Here is a 26,521-nt window from a genome sequence, read left to right on the forward strand (position 1 = left end):
AAAGAATGGGGTTAGGTTCATTGAAACCAGGACAACACCTTTGGATGAGCTAAACACAAAGATGACACTGACCTTGAGCAGGTATAGAAGCTCAGAGACATGCCGGCAAAATGAAATCCCTGAGGAACTTTGTCGCTACCCAGAGAGATGTGGTTCAAATTAGAATGTCTCACAGATCACTCCCGGCATGTGCTGCATAGTTCTGTGAACGTGTCACACCTAACTTGGGTCCAATGTCTTCAGACTGAGCACAGGTTGCCATTGGCATGGTCTGAGAATAGGAATAGGCCCATGCCCACTGATCCATCCTATGTCTGGGCTTCCAAATGGAACTAGAGTTTCATTCAAGCCTACACATGCCTATAGGTCCTGCCGGCAGCACTGACATCTCTCAGCTTAGTAAGGGCTGCTTAGTGTGGGAATATGACTCCCATCTGGAAGACCAGGTGGAGTCTTACCACCGTCAAAGTAAAAAACCTACTGTCCATGTCAAGGACCAAGCTGACGTGCTGTTCCTCAAATGAGTAAAAGGCACTTCTGTAGTGCTGGAATGAGTCAGGTAATTCAAAGTAAGTTGAAGAAGTCGAATAATATCTATCCAATGAGTCCTGCGAGACTTCAGGCTCTTCCACTTCCATCAGCACGCCACTGAGCCTGGAAAAGGAGACAAAACTAAAGAAGCAGCCAGGGAAAATCAGACACCACAGAGCCCCAACTAGATTTCAGGGGTAACATGAGGAAGTGGTTTAAAAAGAAAAAGGATAGATCCATTAATGAGGTAAAAAAAGAAATATTGCCTTTATGTTGGGATAGAACAGGGCCAGGTAGAAAACAATGAAAGAAAAAGACAGAGAGAGAGAGAGAGAGAGAGAGAGAAGCAGAGACAGAGAGAGAAAGAGAAAGAGAGAGAAAGTGAGCTCAGTGAATTGGTCAGCTGACACACTGATAAGGGAGAAAAAGGACACTCTGAGTTGGTGCCCTCAAGACACACAGCAAACAGTGATGATGAAAAGAGTGAGCTCAATAGTTTTCCATAAAATGTGCTCAAAAATTCGATGCAGTCACCATGAGAGTACAGCTTTTGAGGTATGGTCAACCTGTGATACGTTAGTAAATGATAAGGGGAGGAAGAAATGGAAACCTAAACGTCTACTGCAATGAAAACCAACGGCAATGTCAGTAGGAGGAATTCAGCCTTCATTGAAAACATGAAATCAAACATACTCTGTTTTCCCTGGATCTGTCGTCTCCAGGTGTTAACACAGAACTAAGCGTCCACAATTGCTGAAAGTTACCTGGGGCATGGTGGGTTTTGATCTTCTTCCCCTTCTTGGTACTTTTCAATTTCTGCAATAAATTCAGACATGGACAGACACATTAAGCTGATTCTCCTACATACATACAATCCACTGTCTAATCCTCACACAGGGACCTCAGGCGCCTCGGCATGAGAAGAGGACACTTGTGAGAGATATATTTCCGGAGGCCTGAAGGCTGGTCATGATAGAGATTCCTTGGTTTTTGTCCCAGAAACTGTGGGTAAAATGTCCCTATTCTGGTAGATCGTTATCCCAATATCATTTGTCACAAGTTTGTGCAAACGGTTATGCCATATTTTTCCAATCAATTTAAAGCAAATGCCCTCAAATGATTTCTGGGAGAAAAACTGCAATATTTAGCCCTGTCTCATGAAATACTCAGATTGTTCAAGGTTGTGAGGATTTTAGACACTGAAATTACAGTGAAAAAGGAAATCTACAAACCCTTGAGTCAAATCATAGTTCTCTGAATTTGTCACATCTGCCCAGGTCCAATGTCGTGAGAGTAGCATCAGATTGCCACAGGCATGGCCTGAGACTAGGAAGACAGCCATGCTCACTGACCAATCCCATGTCTGGGCTTCCAGGTAGAACTAGAGTTTCATTCAACCTACATGTGCCTACAGGTCCTCACTGCACCAATGACATCTCTCAGCTCAGTAACGGCCACTTGGAGCAGGAATATGATCTCTATATGGAAGACTCAGTGGATCCTTATCACCTTCATAGAAAGGTACTCACCATCCACATCAAGAGAAAAGCCAATGTGTTGTTCCTCCAGTGAGTAAAAGAAATTTCTGTAGGGCTGGCAGGAGTCAGGCAGTTCAAGATAACTGGAAGGAGTTGAATAACATCTATCCAGTGAGTTCTGCAGGCTTCAGGCTCTACTAACTCCAGCGGCTCCCTGCTGAGTCTGGAAAAGTAGAAAAAGTAAAGAACAAGCCAGGGGAAATCAGACACAACAGAGCCCCAACTGGATTTCATGGGTAGCATAAGGAAGTGGTTAAAAAAGAAGAAGGATAGATTCATTAATGAGGTAACAAATTATTGCCTTCATGACGGGACACAACAGGGTCAAATGCAAAAGAATGAAAGAGACAGACAGACAGACACACACACACACACACACACACAGAGACAGAGAGAGAGAGAGAGAGAGAGAACGAGCTCAGTGAATTGTCCAGGTGACACACTGATGAGGGAGTCAGGACACTCTGAGTTAGTGCCCTCAGGACACACAGCATACAGTGATCATGAAAAGACTGTGCTCAATAATGTTCCATAAAATGTGCTCAAGATTCCATGCAGTCACCATGAGAATACAGCTTTTGAAGTATGGTCCACCTACAGTACGTTCGTAAATGATAACGGGAGGAAGAAATGGATACCTAAATACCTACTGTCATGAAAACCAACAGCAACATTAGTAAGAATAATTCAGGCTTGGTTGAAAAGATGTAATTGATATTGTCGGCCTGCTCTGTTTTCCCTGAACCAGGAGTCTCCAGGTGTCAACACAGAATTAGCTGTTTACAATTGCTCAAAGTTACCTGGGGCATGGTGGGCCCCAGATGAGCTAAAACAAGCCAACTTAGAAGACACAGAAAATAAGGATAAATTCAGTGAAACCTGGGTCACATCTTCCACTGAGAGGTAGACAAGGGTGACACTGGCCTTGGGCAGGTAGAGAACAGCACAGACATGCTTTGGGAATGAAACTCATAAGGAACTTAGTAGGTGGCAAGAGACATTTAATTCAGATGAGCTGATCTGACAGACAACTCCTGGGCATGTGCTGCAGAGCTTGGTGTGAGTTCGCCACACCTGCCTTGAGTTCAATGTCCTGAGAGTCGGTCAAGGGTGGCAAGGGTATGGCCTGAGACTAGGAAGAGAGCAAAGCCCACTGACCCACCCCATGCCTGTGCTTCAGACTCAACTCCAGAGTGATTGAAATCTACACTGATATATAGGTTCAGCCCACAGTGATGGCAACTCTCAGCCCAACCAGGGGCACAAGGCCCAAAGATTATGGGGTCCACCTGGGACATGAACTGGAGCTTTATCACCTTCACAATGGAGTACTCACTGCCTATGTCAAGAGCCAAGCCGACTTGCTGTTCCTCTAATGAGGGAAAGGTGCTCTTGTAAGACTGGTACGAGGCAGACATGTCAGGAGGAATTGAGAGAGTCAAATAACCTTCATCCCAAGACTCCTGGGGGCTTCCTCCTCTTCAGACTCCTGCAGATTCCTGATGAGCCAGGCAGGACAGAGATGACAGAAGATTTAACCAGCAGAGATTAGACAACAAAACCCCCCAGATGATCTGATGGGAGAGAGAATGGAGTGGTCACAGAAACCAAAGGCATTTTTCCTTCAAGAGAAATAAAACTATCCTTCTAAATGCAGGGTGGAGAGTGACTGCTCTGGGGACAGAGCAAAAATGGGCAGCACGTGCTCAGTATATTTGCCACAGATGAGCCAACGCAGGGCACCCAGACTCTCCCTGTAAACTACCGTCATGACTTGCAGCACAGAGAACTAACGCAGGGCTTCAACTACTTTGCATAAATTGGGTTGAATTTTGCATGCGGCATTCAAGTGAACAGAGCTCTTGAGGTAGTGCAGACACACAGCTTGTGTATTAAGGGCCCCATTTTTCCAATATTTTGATATAATATGTTTATTTTTCCAATTTCTTTTCTTGCACAAATACTAGCAAACATACTAACAACAAATGGGCAGAAAGCATATGTACGTCTCTCTCTGGATTTGAACACATGGGAGAGAACAGGCGACACCAAGAAATCCCTGTTTGAGGGTCTGGAGTGAACTTCCAGCAAACTCCAACAGACCTGCAGCTGAGGGACCTGACTGTTAGAAGGAAAACTAACAAACAGAAAGGGAAAGCATCCACACCCACAAAGGACGTCCACACCAAAACCCCATCTGTAGGTCACCAACATCAAAGACCAAAGGTAGATAAAACCACAAAGATGGGGAGAAACCAGAGCAGAAAAGCAGAAAATTCTAAAAACCAGAGTGCCCCTTCTCCTCCAAAGGATCACAGCTCCTCGCCAGCAACGGAACAAAGCAGGATGGAGAATGACTTTGACGAGTTGACAAAAGTAGGCTTCAGAAAGTCAGTAATAACAAACTTCTCTGAGCTAAAGGAGGATGTGTGAATCCATCGCAAGGAAGCTAAAAACCTTGTAAAAAGACTAGATGAATGGCTAACTAGGGTAAACAGTGTAGAGAAGACCTTAAATGATGGAGCTGAAAACCATGGCACAAGAACTACGTGATACATGCATAACCTTCAGTAGCCAATTCGATCAAGTGGAAGAAAGGGTATCAGTGATTGAAAATCAAATTAAGGAAATGAAGCAAGAAGAGAAGTTTAGAGAAAAAAGAGTAAAAAGAAATGAACAAAGCCTCCAACAAATATGGGACTATGTGAAAAGACTAAATCTACATTTGATTGGTATACCTGAAAGTGACAGGGAGAATGGAACCGAGCTGGAAAACACTCTACAAGATATCATCCAGGAGAACTTCCCCAACCTAGCAAGGTAGGCCAACATTCAAATTCAGGAAATACAGAGAACACCACAAAGATACTCCTCGAGAAGAGCAACCTCAAGATACATAATTGCCAGATTCACCAAGGTTGAAATGAAGGAAAAACTGCTAAGGGCAGCCAGAGGGTAAGGTACAGTTACCCACAAAGGGAAGCCCATCAGACTAACAGTGGATCTCTGGGCAGAAATCCTACAAGCCAGAAGAGAGTGGGGACCAATATTCAACATTCTTAAAGAAAAGAATTTTCAACCCAGAATTTCATATCCAGCCAAATGACGCTTCATAAGTGAAGGAGAAATAAAATCCCTTACAGACAAGCAAATGCTCAGAGATTTTGCCACCAGCAGGCAAAATCTTACAAGAGCTCCTGAAGGAAGCACTAAACATGGAAAAGAACAACCTCTACCAGCCACTGCAAAAACACGCCAAACTGTAAAGAACATCAATGCTAGGAAGAAAGTGCATCAACTAATGGGCAGAATAACCAGCTAATATCATAATGACAGGATCAAATTCACACATTAAAAATATTAACCTGAAATGTAAATGGACTAAATGCCCCAATTAAAAAACACAGACTGGCAAACTGGATAAAGAGTTAAGTCCCAGCAGTGTGCTGTATTCAGGAGACCCATCTCACATGCAGAGACACACATAGGCTTAAAATAAAGGGATGGAGGAAGATCTATCAAGCAAATAGAAAGCAAAAAAAAGCAGGGGTTCATATGCTAGTCTCCAATAAGACAGACTTTAAACCAACAAAGATCAAAGGAGACAAAGAAGGACATTATATAATGGTAAAGGGATCAATTCAACAAGAAGAGCTAACTATCCTAAACATATATGCACCCAAATGCAGGAGCACCCAGATTCATAAAGCAAGTCCTGAGAGACCTAAAAAGAGATGTAGACTCCCACGCAATAATAATGGGAGACTTTAATACCCCACTGTCAACATTAGACAGATCAACGAGACAGAAAGTTAACAAGGATATCCAGGACTTGAACTCAGTTCTGCACCAAGCAGACCTAATAGACATCTGCAGAACTCTCCACCCCAAATCAATGGAATATACATTCTTCTCAGCACCACATCACACTTATTCCAAAATTGACCACATATTTGGAAGTAAAGCACTCCTCAGCAAACGTAAAAGAAGAGAAATCACAACAAACTGTTTCTTAGACCACAGTGCAATCAAATTAGAACTCAGGATTAAGAAACTCACTCAAAACCGTACAACTACATGGAAACTGAACAACCTGCTCCTGAATGACTACTGGGTACATAACGAAATGAAGGCAGAAATAAATATGTTCTTTAGAACAATGAGAACAAAGATACAACATACCAGAATCTCTGGGACACATTTAAAGCAGTGTGTAGAGGGAAATTTACAGCACTAAATGCCCAGAAGAGAAAGCAGGAAAGATCTAAAATTGACACCCTAACATCACAATTAAAAGAACTAGAGAAGCAAGAGGAAACAAATTCAAAAGCTAGCAGAAGACAAGAAATAACTAAGCTCACAGCAGAACTAAAGGAGATAGAGACCCAAAAAACCCTTCAAAAAATCAATGAATCCAGGAGCTGGGTTTTTTTTGAAAAGATCAACAAGAAAACCCTGTTTGGCTCATTCACCAGGCTGATCTGATTGCAAGTGCCTATACTGAGAGGACTATGAAATTAAAACAAATACAAGTGCCACAAATAACATACAACATTGTTAATAAGGACAATTTGTAGCTGGGTGAACAGAAGAAATAGTTCTATTCATCACCTCCCCTTTTTTTCCTCAATCTACAATCTCCAGGTGTCACTACTGAATTAACAGCCCACAGTTCCACAGCATTACCTGGGAGACACTGGCACTTTTTCTTCCTCTTCCTCATCATCACTTTCATTTTCTGTAAATAAATTCAGAGAAGCATGTCACATTAAGCAATTCACACTTCACATATGACCAAATCAGTGTCCAGTCATAGCACAAGGATATAACTATTCTCAGTGCAAGAATATGAATTCTGACAGGAATATTCTAGGGTGCCCTAGATAAAGTCTGGTGAGAAGTAGATGACCCAGCTTTCCAGACTCACAGGCCAAAATCTCCCTCTACGTGTACACCATAATGCCATATTCCCTGCCTGAGTCAAAGTTAAACAAAATTTTTCCCAAAAAACTCTCCAGAAATTGGTCAAACAGTTTTCTTGGAGTGTTGCTGCAATACTGACTTATATCACCAGGTAACATGGACATTAAATGTTTAGAGGCATCTATACATGAAACTCGACTGACAAATTTGAACAATTCTTGCTTTAAAAAGAATCTGTGATTTGGGAGGCCAAGACAGGTGAATCATTTGAGGTCATAAGTTCAAGACCAGCCTGGCCAATATGGGGAAACCCCGTCTCTACTAAAAACACAAAAATTAGCCAGATGTGGTGGTGTACACCTGTGATTCCATTTACTCAGGAGACTGAGGCAGGAGAATCACTTGAACCTGGGAGGCAGAGGTTGCACCAAGCCAAGATAGTCCCACTGCCCTCCAGCCTGGGTGACAGAGCAAGACTCCATTGCGAAACAATATGTGTGTGTGTGTGTGTGTATACATATATGTGTGTGTGTGTGTGTGTGTGTGTGTGTGTGTGTGTGTGTGTATGATGCTACAAAGGAACATTAGATCAGCCATTGCATTGATGGGGTGGAGAAACGGGGTCCAGCCTTGCTTTATGGAAATACATCAGCAAAGTAAAGAAGAAAAGTTTCCATCCTGATTTCAGGGTGACTGTGCCGCTAAGCAAGCTGACTAAAAGGAGATCAAGATTAAAGCTGAGAGCAGTGAAGCCTAGGGAACAATATTTCCAGATACAAAGGCAAGGCTGCCAGCTTCCTTAAAAAGGCATAGAAACTCCATGAACATTGTTCAGGGACCGGTGACTTAATCAAAGATGACAAGAGATACTGAATCGAAGCTAGGAGGTCCGACAGATATTTCCTGTGCACCTCCTGCACTAGGTGACTATGAGATTGTCAAACTTGCATGGGGTCCAGAAAGTTCATACTGGGGACTGGCAGACAAAGGCATGACATGAGCTGAGAAGGACAAAAAAACTCCCTAATATCTTTTTAGAATCCCATTGCAGTTTTTTTATTCAAACCAATTTGTGTGTATAGAGCCTGTCTTCAGAGTTTATCTTCCTCAGCCTAGACAGAGGTAGGAGACATAAGGAAAACAGAGGCTACCTGGGATAATATGTACAGCATCCTCCCACTCATCATGAGAGGATGAGTCAATGAGAGTTGAGTCGACTTCGTCTTCCACAAATGTGATCTGGGTATTCCTGTGTGGCTGGTTGGAGTCATAAGGGCCGTGGCTATTTGAATAAGTGACGGCACATTCCTCCAGTGAGTCCCAGGGACTTCCCTTTCTTCAGCCTTCTGCACCTCCCTGATGAGCAAGGTGGGATAGAGAAGAAAGAAGATGAAACACAGAGGGATTGGACCCCAGGGAGTCCTAACTGGTTTTGACAGGAGGCATTAAGAGAGAGGCCCCAGAAAGCAAACAGGAGGTTCCCTTTAAGAAGTGACAGGCAATCCTCTTCTCTCTGCAACAGAGCATGGCTGCCATGGGAGCCAGAGAGGAAGAGAGCAACTGGTGTTCATTGCACTGGACAGACAGGAGCTGAGGAGGATGAAGACTCAGCTATCCCTGTACAGTACAGACATGACACTCGGCACACACAGAGAGACAACAGCTGCCACACCCTGTGTCTAAGCTGGGTTGAATTTCACACACTGTGGCCAAGGGAATGCAGGCTTTGGGCCCATCGTAGATGCCAGAGAGGGTGCGCCTCCTAGACCCTTTTCATATGTTACCACCCATTACTTGCTCCTGAGTATTCAGTGTTACCTGGGGGCACATGAATCCTGTACTTTCTCAGCTTCCTCAACTTGAACATCTTCATCCTCATCTTCGTCATTTTCTGTAAATACAGAAGTGTTCGTTCAGGTATTTCCCACTTCACACTCTGCAAGCACAGTCAGCCCAATGTACACAGAGACACGAACATCTAGGCGTGGGTCACCGTTCAGCTGAAAGCTCTCATGTTTTATCTTTAACAAAATGCCCTGGCGTTATTTCCTGATCCATCAGGCAATGCATTTCTATCTGGAGGGCCACCTTCAAGATACGGCCAAATATTGAAAAGACCTTTTGCTCCCCATATCACTGGAGGCTTGTGCAGCCTCTCTCTGGCCTTTGGCAGCTGTCTCCCCCATCCCGCCACAGATCTGATTCCCAGGCATGGGCTTGGTGTCCTGTCACAGTTTGCATTTAGAAACTAATTCTTTCTCTTAGGAGAGGACAAACTTGTCCCACAGTCCTCTATACATCAGGAGACTGCACAGGCCCTCCACATGGCTTCTGCTGTGTTATTCAGGGACATTCTCTCCATGGGGAGTGCTCCAGTCTGAAGCCCTTCCTACCACCAAATGCCCCCACATCAGGTGCCTTCTCCAACACCACACGGCGAGGGGCTTCATCTCATTCTGAAAAACAGTCGTAAGTGTTCCCACATTTGGATGCTTCAGACCCTTGCAAGAGACAATTTGGCTGCCTTTGCAGATGGAGAGAGAGAAACTCAGGAAGGATAAATCACTCCCTCACCAACAGTTATTAAGAACATTGCTGAAGAGACAGCCTGGGAACCTTCATTCTTAGTCCAGAGCTCTTTTCACTCTAACAAGCGTCCGCCCGTCACAGCCTCCTTCCTGTCCTTTAAAACTAGAAAGACGCTGCCTCTTGCTCCAAAGACCACCTTCCATCAAGGAAGGAGGGACATTTGCAATACTGTGACCTCCAACCCCATGGGTTTCCCAACTCTGTTCTTATCCAGGAAGTCCTGGTCATGTCATGGCCACATATGTTTAGTGGAAAAACCCCACCGATACAACCGTCATTGTGAAAGTGTGGAGGTCTGGAGTCTCTCATAAGCCTGGGGTTTTGGGTCATCAGGGCCAATGGCCACCTTACCTGGGCTGAGCTTTTGGACAAGGTGCCATGCCAGCCTACACCCCTCAGCCAGCTGTTCTCGGAGGTCCTGCCGCTGGGACTTGTCCGGCTCATCCGGAGTGAGGAGGGCCTGAAGATGCTGAGTCAATGAGCGGGAGGCATCTCTCCCTTCCCATAACCTCTCCCTTAACTGGATCAGCTCTCATGCCTGAGAGTGAACCAGGACTTTATATTGCCTAAGGTGAGAGGGTAGAGAACATTTAACAGTGGAAAGGGATGAGTGATCAGTTCTAATATTGCAACAGAGATTTCTGAGACAATGTCCTCAAGGAGACCTCCAAGCAGAAGGTCAGCACATGTTTAAAGGAATGTCTGTGGCCAAGAGAAAGAATAGAAAATGGTTTACAGGTTTCCTCTGTATCAGAGAGGACTCCTATAAGATCCTTGATGATGTTCCATTCATCTTTCTCTTCTGTAAACAAAAGTAGGTGTTTTCCTAATTCCGTTTCAAAAAGACATCTTTTCAGTTCCTCACTCTGGCCACGGACATTTCCATGTGAAAATACGCATAGTGCATCTTGCGGCTATAGATACAAAGCCATGTACAAAAATGAGGCTGGGTGCAGATGGGGCGAATTGAAAAGACGAAAGAAGAAAAGAATGACAGGGTCGAGAAGGCAACATTGAATGAGTGGAAGAATGAGATGCCCCAGCCAGTCAGGAGGTGATTCTGACTAAGGGTAAGTGGGGTGGTGATGGCACACCATTTTGAGTATACTGAATGCTGCTGGGTGGTTTGCACTCCTTTGATTAATTTCGTGTTATGTAAACTTCACCTCAACAATTACTTGTTTGAAAAAGAGAAAACAAGGCTCTGAGAAACAACTGCAACCCATAACTTATTATTATCCTTGTTCTCTGTTTGATAAATATTTGTGTGTCGTGAGCCTGCCATGGCAATTCCTTCCCTTCCCTGACCCAGCTTAGCTCTTACTTCTCCCGCCGAGCTGCTGTACGTCAGAGATTTACACACCTGCCCACCTGCCTGCCCCCACGGGCCCCCTCACCTGAGGTCCTCAGCTTGCTTGAGCTGCTCTGCAAGCTTCTCCCCCTTGAACTGCAGCTCATCCCTCAGCATAGATTTTATGAGGTCTTTGCACTCTTCATACTTTGAGAAAAGACAGACACGCCTGCCTCAGTGGAAGGCTGGACATGCTGCTGTGGTCACTGCCTACAGGGCAGGAGGCAGGTCCATCCCAAGGACAAAACTGTCCCCACTACCAGGCTCTAGGCAGGGATTTCCACATCTTTACTCTTCAGTCTCCCGACTTTCTGGCATCTGATCCTCCAAAATTTAGAGACGAAGAAAGAGAAACTCAAGGGCACATCAAGGAAATTGACAAGATGATTCAACCACAACGAAGTGGAGTCAGAACTCACAGCCCCTGAGGTCTGAGTCTGAATGCGGGGCTGCTTTCCCAAGCCTTCAGCCTCTCCTCTAAAACACTGCACTGGGCCATGAAGCAGTGATTTCTTGTAAGTCGGGAAGGCCCCTAGGACTATGGGACTGATGGTTTCCCTTTTACTGGGAATTTCAAGGACAAGTATGTCAAAGATTTTTAAATCATATCTTCAGATAAGATTTTAAGAATCGTATCTGAAACATAAAGTATGAGACATAAGACCATAAGGCCATGAAGGAAATATGCCCAAATACTAATAAAGTTTGTGTTAATTTAGAAACAGTAGAATGAAGAACTAATAGATAGTGTTTACTCTGTGCCAATAAATGTTCTAGGAGATTGACAAGAAATAGCTCATGTAATTCACCGCAGCAATTTACAGAGGTAGGTATTATTGTAGTACCCTATGAACAGATGAGGAAACTGAGGGACAGACAAGACAAGCAACTTGGATGGAGTCCAGGATACAGGCCCAGGTCCCTGCTCTTGCACATTGCACTGCTACTTCCACACATTGTCGGGTGCGATCTTTCTTCCTCTTTAGGAACAAGAGCCTGTGCCCCAGGAAGCAGGACTTCCTCTCACCAGGGTACTCTCTGCTTTTTTATTTATTTATTTTTTGATGAATCTTCCCCTGTCGCCCAGGGCTGGAGTGCAATGGCGCGATCTTGGCTCACTGCAACCTCTGCCTCCTGGGTTCAAAAGATTCTCCTACCTCAGACTCCCGAGTAGCTGGGATTACAGGTGCCTGCCACCACGCCCAGTTAATTTTTGTATTTTTAGTGGAGACACGGTTTCTCCATGTTGCCCAGGCTAGTCTCAAACTCCTGACCTCATGTTTTGCCCACCTCAGCCTCTCAAAGTGCTGGGATTACAGGAGTGAGCCACCGTGCACAGCCCCTACTCCCTGCTCTTGATGCCATCACTTACAGATACCACAGGTTCTATTAGGAACAAATGCCTCTTGAAGCTCCTCAGAGCGGGTACTGGGTACTATCACCAACTTTCCGTCAGGGTCACTAGAACAGAGCTTTGCCCATTGGGCCTCAACAGAAGCTTGAACTGAATAAAAGTTCACTAGTCCCAGACATTTAGAACAACAGACTAGATGTTATTTGTCTGCAGGATCTTATATAGTACAGAGAGGATTCTTGAAAACATGATTGAGACTCTTGGAGAAAACAGGTCCTTCTCTGCCTGTGTCAGAAAATCAACAACTGGGATTTGAACTCCAGTCCCACCCCCACCTGACTGCAAACATGGAAAGTTACTAAATACTTTGGTACCTCTGTCTTCCAACCTTAACAAAATGTTAAAATACCCATTTCTGTTTTCTTACAAGTACAGGAAGGAAGAAATTATTTTTGATGGAGAGAGCATTTAGTTCCTCAAAGAGAAGATAGGATGTCATTCATCACTTTCATGATGGTGAGCCTAGAGATCGTATTGTATTTGTTCTGCCAGTTGGCCAGGAAGCAGGCCACTTGAGTTACAAGAAATTTCTCTTTGATGTTTCTGAACTGCTGTTTCTTCTCTGCCAGCTGGGGGCGCAATTTCTCGTTGATTTCTAGAATGTTCATCTCTGCCTTCTCACTGGACTAAGGGCCGGCAGATACCACCAAGCTGACGTTTGTGGCAGAAAAGGTGGAGCCAGGGACTGGGGAGAAGAAACGCCAACACGTGATGGGTTAAAAATTGGTGAAATCAAATAGGTTTAGTCAGGACTGAGGGATGTCAGTAACTGAAATTCTTAACTTACTGTTGAGAAAAACGTGATCACTCCCCACAACACTTTAGGATCCTTAACCACAAAAATAAAGTTCGAGGTGCCTGAGCTCAGAGCTGCAGGCACTGCCAGTGACTCAGAGTTTGACAAGAGTGAGGAAGATTGTCGCCAGCGTGCCAGGTAACCGTCTGCAGTTGCAATAACAAAATTAGAAGGTGGGGGTGTCGTGGAATCTTAGGAGCCCTGCATTCCAATTGCCCAGGCTTTGCTGAAACACAGGAACCCTGGTCTCACCTGAGGGTTCCCACCAATGTGGATCATTCCTTCAGCATTCACTCTCAGTATTCGTGTACCCTTGTAACAATGGCACAGACCCATCTCTTTGCCAATACATCTAAGCATATTCCTCACTGTTTAGCTCTTGTCTGTACAAAATCATCAAGGCAGAAACAGTTTCCCAACAGGTTATATTTTCTTAATGGTAGTCATGAAGTCACCCCACCTGCTCTAAGTTAAAGCAGATTTTAAGGGTTTTCCACAGGTATAAGATATCAGACTTTTAGCCTGCTCTGATATCCTCTGGATCTTCTGCAGTTTTTTCTGTATCCACTAGAAAGTGAATGAATAATTCATTTTTAAAAAAATGTTTTCTTTCCTGTCTCAGTATTCTTCTTGCTGCATCCCATTCTTATGTTGATTTCTTTTCTCAGTGGGGCACCATCTTGGGCTTTCATTACACTCTAGACCAGTTTGGCATCCCTACATCCAAAGCTCTTCCTCTATGTGGGTTGATTAGTTTTTTAATGTCACTGAGCACTACATTTTATACTTATCACTAATGGATGTCATTCTAGTGCCACAAGACCTCTTTTCAAGGTATCAAGTGATCAAAATCATTTATATAGAGGTCTCCTGAAAACATGTGTGACCATCTATCTTGGGAATTTTTGTAAACCTGAGGCTATTTTGTTGTTTCCATTTTGTTTTCCCATATACTGAAAAAACAGGGCCATGAGCAGTTCTTGTGGAATATGGTTTGATGTATATTTTGTTGAGTTGGACTAACACCATTGATTTTTGGTTGCATTCCACTAACAGAACATGGCAAGATCAAGGTTCTGGTCAGGGTTGATGGGTGATCCTCAGTGTTGCTGTGCAATAGAAGGTGAGTTTGAGGTGAGAGGAACGAGTAGGAAAGAGTGACCCCCTGAACCACCTCCTCACTTTCTCAGCTTTCATTCCCACCTAGGTTTTGTGAGTCTGGAACTTGGGAGACTGTGTTGTAGCCCGGGTCTCCTAAGATTGGCTGGTGGACTTGCCTGAGTTGAGGGTGTAGTGGGTGTGACCCTGGGCTGCCCAGCATTCATGTGGAAGTGAAGGAAAGAGAACTGGATCAATCCCATTTGAAAGTATCCATCTCTGCAGCCCACACCGTCCTCTAATGACACTGTAAGAATATTGCTTTGAGAGGTATGAAAGGCTTTAAGTCACTGTATTTTCTGGGGTCTGGGAGAGCTGACATTCTGCGTTAGAATGAAAATCTCTCAAGTTTCTAAATGATAAAACTGCAGGTTCACAAAGTTACATGGCTTACATGAGGTCACACAGGGATGAGTTTTGAGCACTGCAAGCAATCACAATAATTATTCAGTAATTGTTCATATGATCAATATAATTCAGTAAATATTCATAAAATTATTTAGTAATTATTCATTGACCAATTCATAAAAGGCATTTTGTTCAAAACTGTGCTCATATTTGGACATTGTATCTTCATCATAATCCTTAAGGTAAAGCTATTATCCATAAGTAACAGGTAAGAAACCTGAAGAAGAGGGATAGCAAACCATGTATTTGGCCATATTTCCATTTTTTGGTTTTTGTGATGCTGGAAGAATGAGCAGAATGAGTCACAGGAAGAGAATTCATTCCTGTATTATTTTCCAGGACAGAGATGTGCCCTCCTAGAGTACTGGGACCAAAATTCCCAAGTGTCTGCAACCTTGCTTTAACAGTACGGGAAATAACCTCTATCACCTGGAATTTCCCTGGAACTTTGGAATATGCAAGAGAAGTATGAGACTTGGGTCATCCCTTGGCTGTGTTTAATTCACCTTCTAAGGAATACCAATGATTCTAAGACATTTGCCTTTTTATAACCACAATGTATGTTTTATGGAGAAGATTTTACACTTTGCTCTATTTAGAAAGAATAAATATGAGCAATGGTTTAGGTTTCATGTCCTGGACTTAATATTTTTCTGATTTCTGTTTTGAGATTATATTCTCATGTAAATAGAAAAATACTTAATATTTCTCATAAGGCCAAGTTTGTTATTAGTTTGAGTTTTTGAAGATGAAGCACAAACTTTTGATTTTATCTTTGTCTGTCCCCATCAGCGCCACTCATTGTCTCTCAGTATGACCTAGACTTGCCCTGCAGTTACCCTCATCCTGCTGAGCCATCTCCACGCACTGTCTAATTCCATCAGTGATTCAGGCTCCTCCCGAGGCTCCTGAAATGGGCACAGGGATCAGGACATCAGACACATTCCAGACACAAAGGCAACCCACACTGTAGAGCAGGCAGCTGTGTTCCCACTTCCCTAATGTTCCAGTGATGTCCTAAAACTGCAAGGAACACTTTCCCTTTTTAGGGGTCTGTTGTTCTTGTCTCAATGCCTCTGATCTAGTGAACACAACTGTCCTGAAAGTGAAAGAACTTGCTAAATTTCTGGTTTCTTGTTAGGTGGCTAGAATAGATTTATAAGACTTCCTTACTTACCCATGACTGCTGAAGTTTGAATTCTTAGCAGGACGATTCCTTTTTTTGTAAGCTGGGCAGCTTAGGAAAGATTGGCCATGTTGCTGTGCTAAAGAGGTAAATTTAATTTCTACTCAAAGCATGCTTGAATTTGAAACTAGGGCTTCCACTGTTCCAAAGTTGGACTGTCACTGCCTCAGGTATGTGTCCCGAAGGGCTCCTGTCTCTGCTGTACTCAAAATAAAGTTTGAATGGAGTCCAGCAAGCCAGATCTCCTTTACTTCTAGGTTCCCTCAACAGTTTCTGCTCTGCTTTAGAGACTGCATTGAAAATATTCTTGTTCTGCTGTTGTGTTTTGGCTCTGGAATGATGTGATGCAGCTACGCCCAAGTTGATCAGAGTAAGAAACACCTGGGAAAGTCAGTGCAAATACAAGTTCATTGTCCTCCTTGTGGGAATTCTGATTCAGAGGGCTCAGGTGGGGCCTGGAATGTGTTTGTTAACATGACTCAGATGCGCAGTCAATCTGGGGACCCGCTGATAGCATCGACCTTACAGTTTATGGGATGATTCCTTCTGTTTTGCTGATGAAGAAACTGAGGCACACAGAGCCTGTAACTTGCCCAAGTTCCCCTTGCTGTAAGTCCTGGAGCCAGATCTCAGGTGGAGCAGCCTCTTCCCATCCCCTTCCCACATTTTCCAATTCGGCTGGGTCAGTTCTTTCCAAGGTATGTGTTTCTCTCCCCTATACCTCATTTCTGAAAAAAGGAAAACTGGAATTTAACTTCTTTCATCTAACACATTTCCTCACAATATGCTGCCAGCATCGTGTTCTGGCCACTTACTATTAAAGTGAGATTTTTTTTTTTTTTTTGAGACAGGGTCTTGTTCTGTCACCCAGGCTGGAGTGCACTGGTGATTACAGATCACTGCAACCTTGAACTCCTGGGCTCAAGCGATCCTCCTGCCTCAGCTTTCCAAGTAATTGGAACTGTAGACACACATCACTATTTCTGGCTAATTTTTTATTTTTCCTAGAGACAAGGTCTTGCTTTGTTGCTCAGACTGGTTTTGAAATTCTAGCCTCAACCGATCCTCTCACCTAGACCTCCAAAAGTGCTGGGATTACAGAAGCGAGCCCCTGAGCCTGGCCCTGAAATGGTTTTTTTTTAATGAAAAAACAAGACATGGAGATGTGGAAAGACACCTTGCTTTATTACTGTTGTTATTAGTATTATTATTTCTACAGTATAATTCATATATCACAAAATTCACCATTTTTAAGCATACATTTCAGTGTCTTTTACCATATTCCAAAAGTTTTGCAACCATCGCCACTACCTAATTCCAGAATATTTTCATAATGCCAGAAAGCATGCCTGTATCTATGGGCAGTCACTCTCCAATTCCCCGCTTCTCGCAATCTCTGACAACCACTAATCTACTTTCTGTATACACAGATGTACTTATTCTGGGCACTTCCTCTATATGGAATAACAAAGTGTGGCATTTTACATCTGCTTCTCAGCATATTGTTCTCAAGTTTCATCCTTTTTAGCCTGCATCAGTACTTCAACCTTGTTATGGCCAAATAATATTCCACTATATGGTTATACCACATTTTGTTTATTCATCAACTGATGGTGGTTTAAGATGTTTCCACTTTTTAACTATTATGAATAATGCTGTTATGAACAGCTTTGTATACAGAGTATACAGAGACTGCCAGGCTGAGGGAAGATGCAAGAGAAGAGAAGAGATGTTCACAGGGAACAACAGACCACATGGCCCCAGAGTCAGGGGCAGCGTCAGCCACTGTCGGCTGCTCATTTACCCAGACAGAGCCCACAAGCCTCAGCCACGCTTTGCTTCTGCAAGATGCTTCTTCACCTTTTCAATAAACCTGCCTGAATTTAAGCTGATGGGGGTTTATTTCTCCTTCATCATAAATGAAATTCTTCACCATAACAATCTCCAATGAATTGTGGGCACAGCAGGCAGGCCCATCCCTGCTTCTGTTCCACTATCTCCCCTGTAGGTTGAAAAGGAGGAGGTACTGAATTACCTCCAAATGTTCCTCTGGCTCTGATAGTCTGTTATTCTGGTTTCTTTTCGGCTACTTTGTTTTTGGAAGCATGCTTCCTAAGGCGTCCGGTTGAACCACCTTTGTCTACTGTGTCCAGGCATTCCGGGCGGTATTTCAGATAAGACACTCTTGGGTTACTGCACTCACAACCACTGAACCAATTCTATGACCATCTGTTTCATGGTCACATGTTTGCTCATCTTATATGTACATAAAGGGAGGGGACAGACAGCAAACTTGCATGTTATAAATTGTATCATCTTAAAAAGGAAACAAGGCAAGACTTTGCAATAAAACCTTAAGATGCATTAAATTTAAGCCTAATGCAATAAAGAATACCCATAAAATTCTTATCTAAAGAATGCTTAGAAAACTGTTGAACAAGGGACATCATCATTTAAAGTGATATGAAGAAACCTTCTCAGCTAAGCATATGGGCTAGATTAGAGAGAAAAATAAAAGACCCATCTCTGCCCTGGAAAAACTACTGGTAGCATCTTTCAGAAAGCTCTTTTTTTTTTTTTTTTTTGAGACGGAGTCTTGCTCTGTAGCCCGGGCTGGAGTGCAGTGGCCGGATCTCAGCTCACTGCAAGCTCCGCCTCCCGGGTTTGCGCCATTCTCCTGCCTCAGCCTCTGGAGTAGCTGGGACTATAGGCGCCCACCACCTTGCCCGGCTAGTTTTTTGTATTTTTTAGTAGAGACGGGGTTTCACCGTGTTAGCCAGGATGGTCTCGATCTCCTGACCTCGTGATCCGCCCGTCTCGGCCTCCCAAAGTGCTGGGATTACAGGCTTGAGCCACCGCGCCCAGCTGAGTACGCACCTTGAGTACGCACCTTGATCCATAGGCTCACATTTGATCCCAACTGGCGGCTGCTTCTTGACGTTAACATTGGATTCCCAGCCAGTAAATCTTAGCAAGATCTGAGTTTCTCCAGGTATGATATTACTTTGTTTGACCATCCTTATCTTCAAGGGCTACCAAGAAGGAACAAATAATTTATTTACCTCCCCAAAGGAAAAAGTTTTACCAATGAGACACTTTCTTACCATGACCCCAGGGGCCCCTGTGCCCTGTTCACTTGAGTGCCCTATGTGGTCTGACAGGAGCTCATGCTGGTCACAGGATTTCTTATATGATTAACCTCCTTCCTGAATCCCAACTTCATGGTGGTGGGGATGACAGGTGTCCTGTATCCCATGCTCATGTCCCTGAAGTCATCAGCCTGTCTCCAGCTAGAAAAAATTACATGTATATAGAGAGGCCTCTTTGGAAGTAGCAAAAGCTTTCTCACCTTCAGACACTAATGGTTGGAATGTACAATAGTATACACACTTTGGAAAAAAATGTCTGGCATCTTCTTACAGAACTAAACAACTACCTATTCTATGACTCAGTAATTCCTAAGCATTATCCAAGAGAAATTCAAACATATGTCCAGAAAATGATTTATACAAGAATGTTCATAGCAGTTTTATTCATAATAAGACAAACTGGAAACATTCAAGTATCTATCTGTCAATACAAGAATGGATCAATAAACTATGATACATTCATTCCATGAAACGGCTAAAGGAACAAATTGTTGACACACAAAACAACATGGATGAATCTCAAAAACATTTTGAGTGCAATAGGAGCCATACGAAAAAAAGTGTGAGACAAATGATAAATAATAATGGTTTCAAGAAATGCAGAGCAGAGAGCCCAGAGGCAAAGACCCACAGGACAGAGGGTCAGTCCCAGGGTGGATCCTAATTAAGAAACTCCTGCTGGATTTTGCCCAGCTCCAATTCCAAACTATTTTGGGTCAGTGACTTCTCTATCACCTCCATGTTCCCTCGTTTTGAACGAGAATCCCTGTAGTTGTTATTCTATGTCTGTCCCGTCATTTCACATTAGGGGCAGATAAACTGTTCAGTTTCACAGCTCGAAGGAGGTAAGAGAATTATGTCAAGGATCTGTACTTAATGGACACCCTCAGAAGCCTCATCCACACCAGGTGTGGATGTTTTAGATGGGATTTTAAACTTTTGATCTGACGTGGTCTACATGACATTTTTCATGTTGAACTAGTGCTTTAATGACATGAAAGCTGGAAACCTTAGGGGAGAGGGTGAATGCATTTTGCAGATGGGGGAATGTAAGTGTCCGACTGTGGTAGACGGAATTTCTGAAATGGTCCCCAAACATGCCACACCCTTGTCTCTAAAGCCTGTTGAGGTGATGAGATACCATTCCTGTGATTATGTTGTTATATGCCAGTTATATGACTTTAAGATGGTGAGGTTACCTGTGTAAACTGGATCTAATCACATCACTCCATACATGACAGAGCTTCCTGTGGCTGGTTGAAGATGAAGTCAGAGAAGGTAGGAGCTTGAGAAGGACTCCTTGAGTTGTTATTGGTTGAAAGATGAAAAGACAGGTAAGGAGGAAATTGCTTTCCTGGCCTCTGGAATCAGAGTGTCTCCCAGTTGACAGCTAGCATAGACAAAGGGCCCTCAGTCCCCCACAAACAAGAATAGGAACTCTTTCAATATCTGTAGTGAACTTGGAAAAACACCTTGAGCTCTAGAAAACATAACACAGCCAGCCCAATCCTGGATTTTAGCCTCACATGACTCTGATCAGAGAACCCAGCCGCTTCATTCCAGACTTCCATGGTTCAAACCACTGGTTTGTGGTAATGTGATAATAGGCAGCAAGAGAAAACTAGTACAGGTGCCTGCCTCTCCTCTTGAGTTTCAATTTCAGATACATGGATGCTAACCCCTCTAAGAGAAAATCAATCAATCAATCAATCAATGAAAGAACTACAGTAAAAATCTTGCCCTTACCTGTATGTGGCTGTTCCAGAGCCCTTGCCACCTGAAGAAGACAATGAGGGGTATTTCAGGCACGTGAGGAGTGTGGCTCTACTGTTATCAATCACATTTCTGAAAGAATAAAAATGGTTCAGGTCTGGCCATGGCTTATGTCTGTAATCCTAGCATTTTGGGAGGCCAAGACAGGTGCATCACTTGAGATCAACAGTTAGAGACCAACCTGGCCAACATGGAGAAACCTTGTCTCTACTAAAAATACAAAAATTAGCTGGGCGTGGTGGCAGGCACCTGTAATCCCAGCTATTCAGGAAGCTGAGGCAGGAGAATCACTTGAACCCAGGAGGTGGAGGTTGCAGTGAGCTGAGATCACACCATTGTATTCCAGCCTGAGGAACACAGCAAAAACTCCATCTCAAAAAAATAAAATTAAAATAAAGATGGTTCAGTACTTAACTCCACATATTATTGTGTGAAAATGTATCATCTTGATTTTAATAGCAGATTTTCAAAAATTCCTTTTCTTGGCCGGGTGCGGTGGCTCATGCCTGTAATCCCAGCACTTTGGGAGGCCAAGGTGGGCAGATCACCTGAGGTCGGGAGTTTGAGACCAGCCTGACCAACATGGTGAAACGACATCTCTACTAAAAATATAAAATTAGCCGGGCATGGTGGCGCATGCCTGTAATCCCAGCTACTCGGGAGGCTGAGGCAGGAGAATCGCTTGAACCCAGGAGACAGAGGTTGCAGTGAGCTGAGATTGTGCCATTGCACTCCAGCCTGGCCAACAAGAGCGAAATTCCATCTCAAAAATAAATAAATTAATTAATTAAATAAGTAAATGAATAAATAATTCTTTTTCTTCTGCTCACCAGACAAGGTTTGGTAGCAAATAACAGTCACCAACACAGATGAACCAATTCAAGGAGAGCCATAAACAGGACCATAAACAGGACCACTATTATGTTCCCCAAAAAACCATCCCTAGAATGCAATCTATTCTCTACTTGTCACAAAACAAACACAACAGTCCACTATATAAAGTCCCAAACACATGAAAATGTAAATATAATGAAGTCTGCTTTCCAAATATTTATTCTATTCAGACTCAGTCATGGGGACCAGGGATTAGGAAATGATTACAAGGAGGTTCAAGGGAACATGGGGAAGTGACAAAATGTGCTAAAGTTGAACTCTGCTGATGGCTGCACAATTCTATAAATCAACTTAAATCATTGAGTTGTACATTGACAGTGGGTGACTTTTATAACAAGTACTTATTTAAATGAACTTTTGGGTTTCTATTCCAACATGGAAAGAGCTACACAGTCATCACTTGTCCTCACAGCTAGAAAAAAGGCTGAATGAACTGAAAGTCAACCCTTCTACGATGGACCAGAGAACTAAGGTCACAGGGAAAACTGCCACCCTAAAAATGAGAAAGACAGGCTAACATACAAGGAGTCACAGCTCACTGGGAAGAGAAGCTACTGGAGTCAGCAACTGGAAGGAGCACTTAAATAGTATTAACAGATTACTAGAAGCTGAAGGTGGTCTGGCTAGAGCATTAAAAACTCCTTGAAACCCAGACTAAGGGGGAATCTTACACATTTCCAAGTTTTACTACAATGATCTCAACCAGGTTCTCATGACGAAGTTCAGAAAACCCCCTGAGGTTTGGCACTACCAACTTCAGGACTTACATTAAGCTACAGTAACCCAAATAGTGTGAAGCTGGTGAAAAGAGAAAACACACACAAATAGATGTATGGAAAAGAATACAGAGCCCAGAAGCAGGCCTACATACAGTCCACTGATCTTCCATGGAGGTTTAGAGACAACTTAAAACAGCAAAAATAGCCTTTGCAACTAGTGGTGCTAGGACAGCTGGACAACCACATGCAAAAAAATACATAAATAAATCCAGGTATGCATGTTATACCTTTATAAAATAAATCTTACACGTAAATGTAAGGTGCAAAACCATAAGAACCCTAGGAGATAACACAGGAGAAAATCTCAGGGATCTTGGGTTCGATGATGGCTTCTTAGACACAAAACCAAAACCACAATCTACTAATGAAAAAATTAAGTTGAGCCTCATTAAAATTAAAAACTTCAGCTCTGTGAAAGACATTGTTAAGAGAATGGAAAAAGCAAGTCACATAGTGGCAGAAAATATTTACAAAATAATCTGATGGAAAAATTGCTGTCCAAAATATATGAAGAATTCTGAGAACTAAAGAACACAAAGCAAAAAAAAAAAAAAAAAGTGAAAGATCTGAACACCTCATTAATAAGATATACAGATGCCAAAAAGCATATGAAAAAGACGCTCAAAATCATTTGTCATGAGGGAATTGCACATTAAAACAACAATGAGATATCACTGTAAACCAATTAGAATGGCTAAAATGCAAAAAGGTGAACACACCAAATGCTGTCAAAGATGAGGAGCAACCAGAACTCTCCATAGTTAGCGGAAATCAAAAGGGTACAGTCACTCTGGAAAACTTAAGTTCACTCAAAATCCTGCACATAAGTACTTACAGCAATTTTATCATCATTGTCAAAACTTGGAAGTACCCAAGATGCCTTTCACCAAGTGAATGAATAAACAAACTGTGTGGTAGCCATACAATGAAATCTGATTCCGTGATTTTAAAAAACAAGCTATCAAGCCATGAAAACACATGGAGGAACTTTAAGTACATAATGCTAGAAAGAAGCCAGTCTGGAAACCTACATACTGTACGATTCCAACTCTAGGACGTTCTTGGAAAGTCAAAAAGATAGAAGTAGTAAAATGATGAGTGGTTGTCAGGGGTGGAGGAGAGGAGGAGGCAAGAAATGGTGAAGCACAGGAAATTTTCAGCAGTGAAACTATTTTGCATGATGCTGTATTGGGGATTTAGGACATTATGTAATTGCCAAAACCCATAATCTGTGAAACTCAAAGAATGAACTCTAATGTGAACTACCGACTTTAGTTGATAATGATGTATCAGTAGTGGTTCATCAATTGTAACAAATGGCCCACACTAATACAACATACTAATAGGGGAAATTGTGTGCTGGAGGACAGGGGAGCCTAGAACTCTCTGTACTATCCACTCCATTTTTCTGTAAACCTAGAACTGTTCTAAAAAATAAAGTCTATTAATTTTTTTAAATGAGGATGCAGCAGCCCCATACCAAGGTTTTGGTGGCATCCTGCTATTGTGTGGTTAGTACTTCGCACTGAAGTGCACCCACCTGAAGTCAGAGCAGTTGGAGATTTCAATGCCTGTGCCATTTACCTCTAACCCTGGGGTGCCCCCAGAACACAGATAGCAGATCAGTTAGGTAGAAGAAGACTCAGTGATCTGGACAGTGCAGGCTTCTGGTAAGGACAGGCACAAACCATCTGGGTGGGCAGAACTTGGTGAAGACTAGGAACCACTGAGACTCAGCAGCTGCCCTAGTGGCACCCACAAATCAAAGGAGGAGGGGGCTGGGAGGAGCTAAGGGCTACAGGATGAGCTCCCTGCCTGCAAGATAGAAGCAGCTCCAGAGATTTTGGTAAATAATGTAGGCTTCAGTACAGTGTGGTCTATTCAAAAAAGTAGAGAGAACGAAAAGGAAAGAAAAAGAGACAGCATGAGAGAGAGAGAGAGAAAGAAAAAGAAAAGAAGAAAGGAAGAAAGGAAAGAAGGGAGGGAGGGAGGGAAGGAGGAAGGAAGGAAGGGAGGGAGGAAAGGAGGAAGGAAGGAAGGGAGGGAGGGAGGGAGGAAGAAAGGGAGGGAGGGAGGGAGGGAGGGAGGAAGGAAGGGAGGAAGGGAAGGAGGGAAAGAATAGAGAGAGAAAGAGAGTGGGAGGGAAGGAAGGAAGGAAATGAACAAATTTACATGAAGATGAGAACATCCAGGGGAACTTACACCATCAACATTTTCCATTAACAGGAACACGCTAACTAGTTATTAGAGAAAGACACGCTACTGTAAAACCATATACTGTTTCCATGGGGTACAACCCCTTCCTCCTCCTCTGAAACACATTCTGTCTCTGGCCAACTGTTCCCAGAAATACTGAGTCTTGTCTTTGGATAAGTTCTGGTGCCCACAAGAATGAAATGAGACAGTGGACCCCAGAACACCAGGCCATGACCTTCCCTGCTGCTCCCTGTCCACTCCAGAAGCTGCCTGGCTGCAGGTGGGGGCCTCAGTCCCTGGGTCTGCCGTCGTCCATTTGCCTTTCTCACTGGATTTCTCTCCCTGCACTGGCTCCTACTGTCCCAGGACCTGGTGGGCGGCCACGTGAGAAGGAAACAAACAGGCCATGCCCCTTTCTTTCTCCCCGCTCAATGCCTGCAGTGTTGGGTTCCATGGGGTAGTGACCAGAGATTTACTCATTATGGGGCCTCTAGCCCAGACCAGGGCCTGGTACCTAATAGTCACCCCATGAATGCTCATGAAAGAAGGCGTCCACCACACGGTCCTGGGAACCAAGAATTCCACTGTGGCCCATAAATTCTACATCCTACAGGATTCTGGAATGGGAGACGGGAAAGGCCTTCAAGAGTGGCCACTCTTTTAACCCATTATACTGGCAACTGAGCCATGATTCCCCATCCTGGACACATCTAGAGGGCACTGCCTAAAACCAGACACATCTCCCCACCCAGGACAGTGCAGGGGCCTTAGCCTGGGGGATGTGGGTGGACAGGGAGGGGGTGAGCCATGAGAGCTGAAGAGGAGAAGGCAGGTGAAAGGGGATAACAGGGTGGAAACAGAGAGAGAAATGGGGACAGAGAATGGGGGGTGAAAGGGGAAGAGACAGGAGAGGGATGCAGATCTAGCTACTAAGGAAAAGTCCTGGAGAGAACACTGTCCTCTCCCGAAGTAAAATCACTTCCACCTGACCACGGCACTGCAGGTTGTGGGCGGCACACGCTGTGAAGATTTGTTCATTCATTTAACAAATATTTATTTAATATCTGTTTCATACCAGGCAAGGCCCTGCGATGTTTAGGGCCCTTGGCATCTTCCCTTCACATCTGAGTCATAATAGAAAGAGGACTCTGACCCCATCGGGCTGGCAATGCCTCGGGACTTTTACCTGTTGGATCTGGCAGCTCTTCCTGTCGGCCCACACCGTGGGAGGCTGCTCTTGGTGCACCGAATGGGGATGTTTCTACATCAGTGCCTCGGAGAGTCCACTGGAAGCCCTGGACAGTGGGAGCTGGTGGAATCCCCAGCGTGGAGGCCAAGAGCACACAGCACTGAAGCTCCAGACACCCTCAGGAGGACGGTAAGGGACAATCTGCTGGTGAGAGCCTGGGTCACCAGGAACCTTCACCTGCATCTAAACAGCATTTGCCTTCAGATTGCCTATGAGATAAAAGAGAGAAATCAAGGTTAACATTGAGATTTGGGGCTTGGGCAACTTGAAGGACGGAGCTGCCATTTACGGAGACTGGGAAGACCCAGGGAGGAGCAGGTTGAAAGGTGGTGGGGAACTACAGTTGGCTGGGTTTCTGTCATATGTAATCAACAGTCCTGACTAGCCTGGGCAACACAGTAAGACCCCGTCTCTGAAAAGAAAAAATAAAAAATTAGCCAAGCATGGTGGCACACACTTGTAGTCTCAGCTACTTGGGAGCCTGAGGCAGGAGGATTCCTTGAGCCTTGAGTTAGAGGACAGTGAGCTATGATGGCACCACTGCACTCCAGCCTCGGTGGCGGGGGGGGGGGGGCGGAAATAAAGAG

The 26,521-nt window shown here is 43.8% G+C and overlaps 1 protein-coding gene and 1 pseudogene across 6 annotated transcripts in view; one reads left to right on the top strand and one right to left on the bottom strand.

Moving 5' to 3' along the window:
* On the bottom strand, window positions 1–26,117 carry LOC112631417 (annotated as a pseudogene). Its single transcript, XR_003121127.1, has 13 exons — window positions 26,112–26,117; window positions 25,872–26,034; window positions 12,793–13,031; window positions 10,979–11,079; window positions 9,933–10,147; window positions 8,811–8,883; window positions 8,144–8,348; window positions 6,756–6,807; window positions 3,386–3,568; window positions 2,870–2,895; window positions 2,061–2,232; window positions 1,296–1,347; window positions 1–654 (listed from the first exon to the last, which is right to left on the bottom strand). The product of XR_003121127.1 is annotated as a neuroblastoma breakpoint family member 3-like (transcript).
* The window catches only part of LOC112618235 (myomegalin), a 349,895-nt gene that overhangs the window by 244,597 nt on the left and 78,777 nt on the right, over window positions 1–26,521 (top strand). The gene's annotated exons all lie outside the window — the stretch shown is intronic.

Source organism: Theropithecus gelada, chromosome 1 (genome assembly GCF_003255815.1).
Source record: "Theropithecus gelada isolate Dixy chromosome 1, Tgel_1.0, whole genome shotgun sequence".
In the NCBI taxonomy this organism is placed as follows: Eukaryota; Metazoa; Chordata; class Mammalia; order Primates; family Cercopithecidae; genus Theropithecus; species Theropithecus gelada.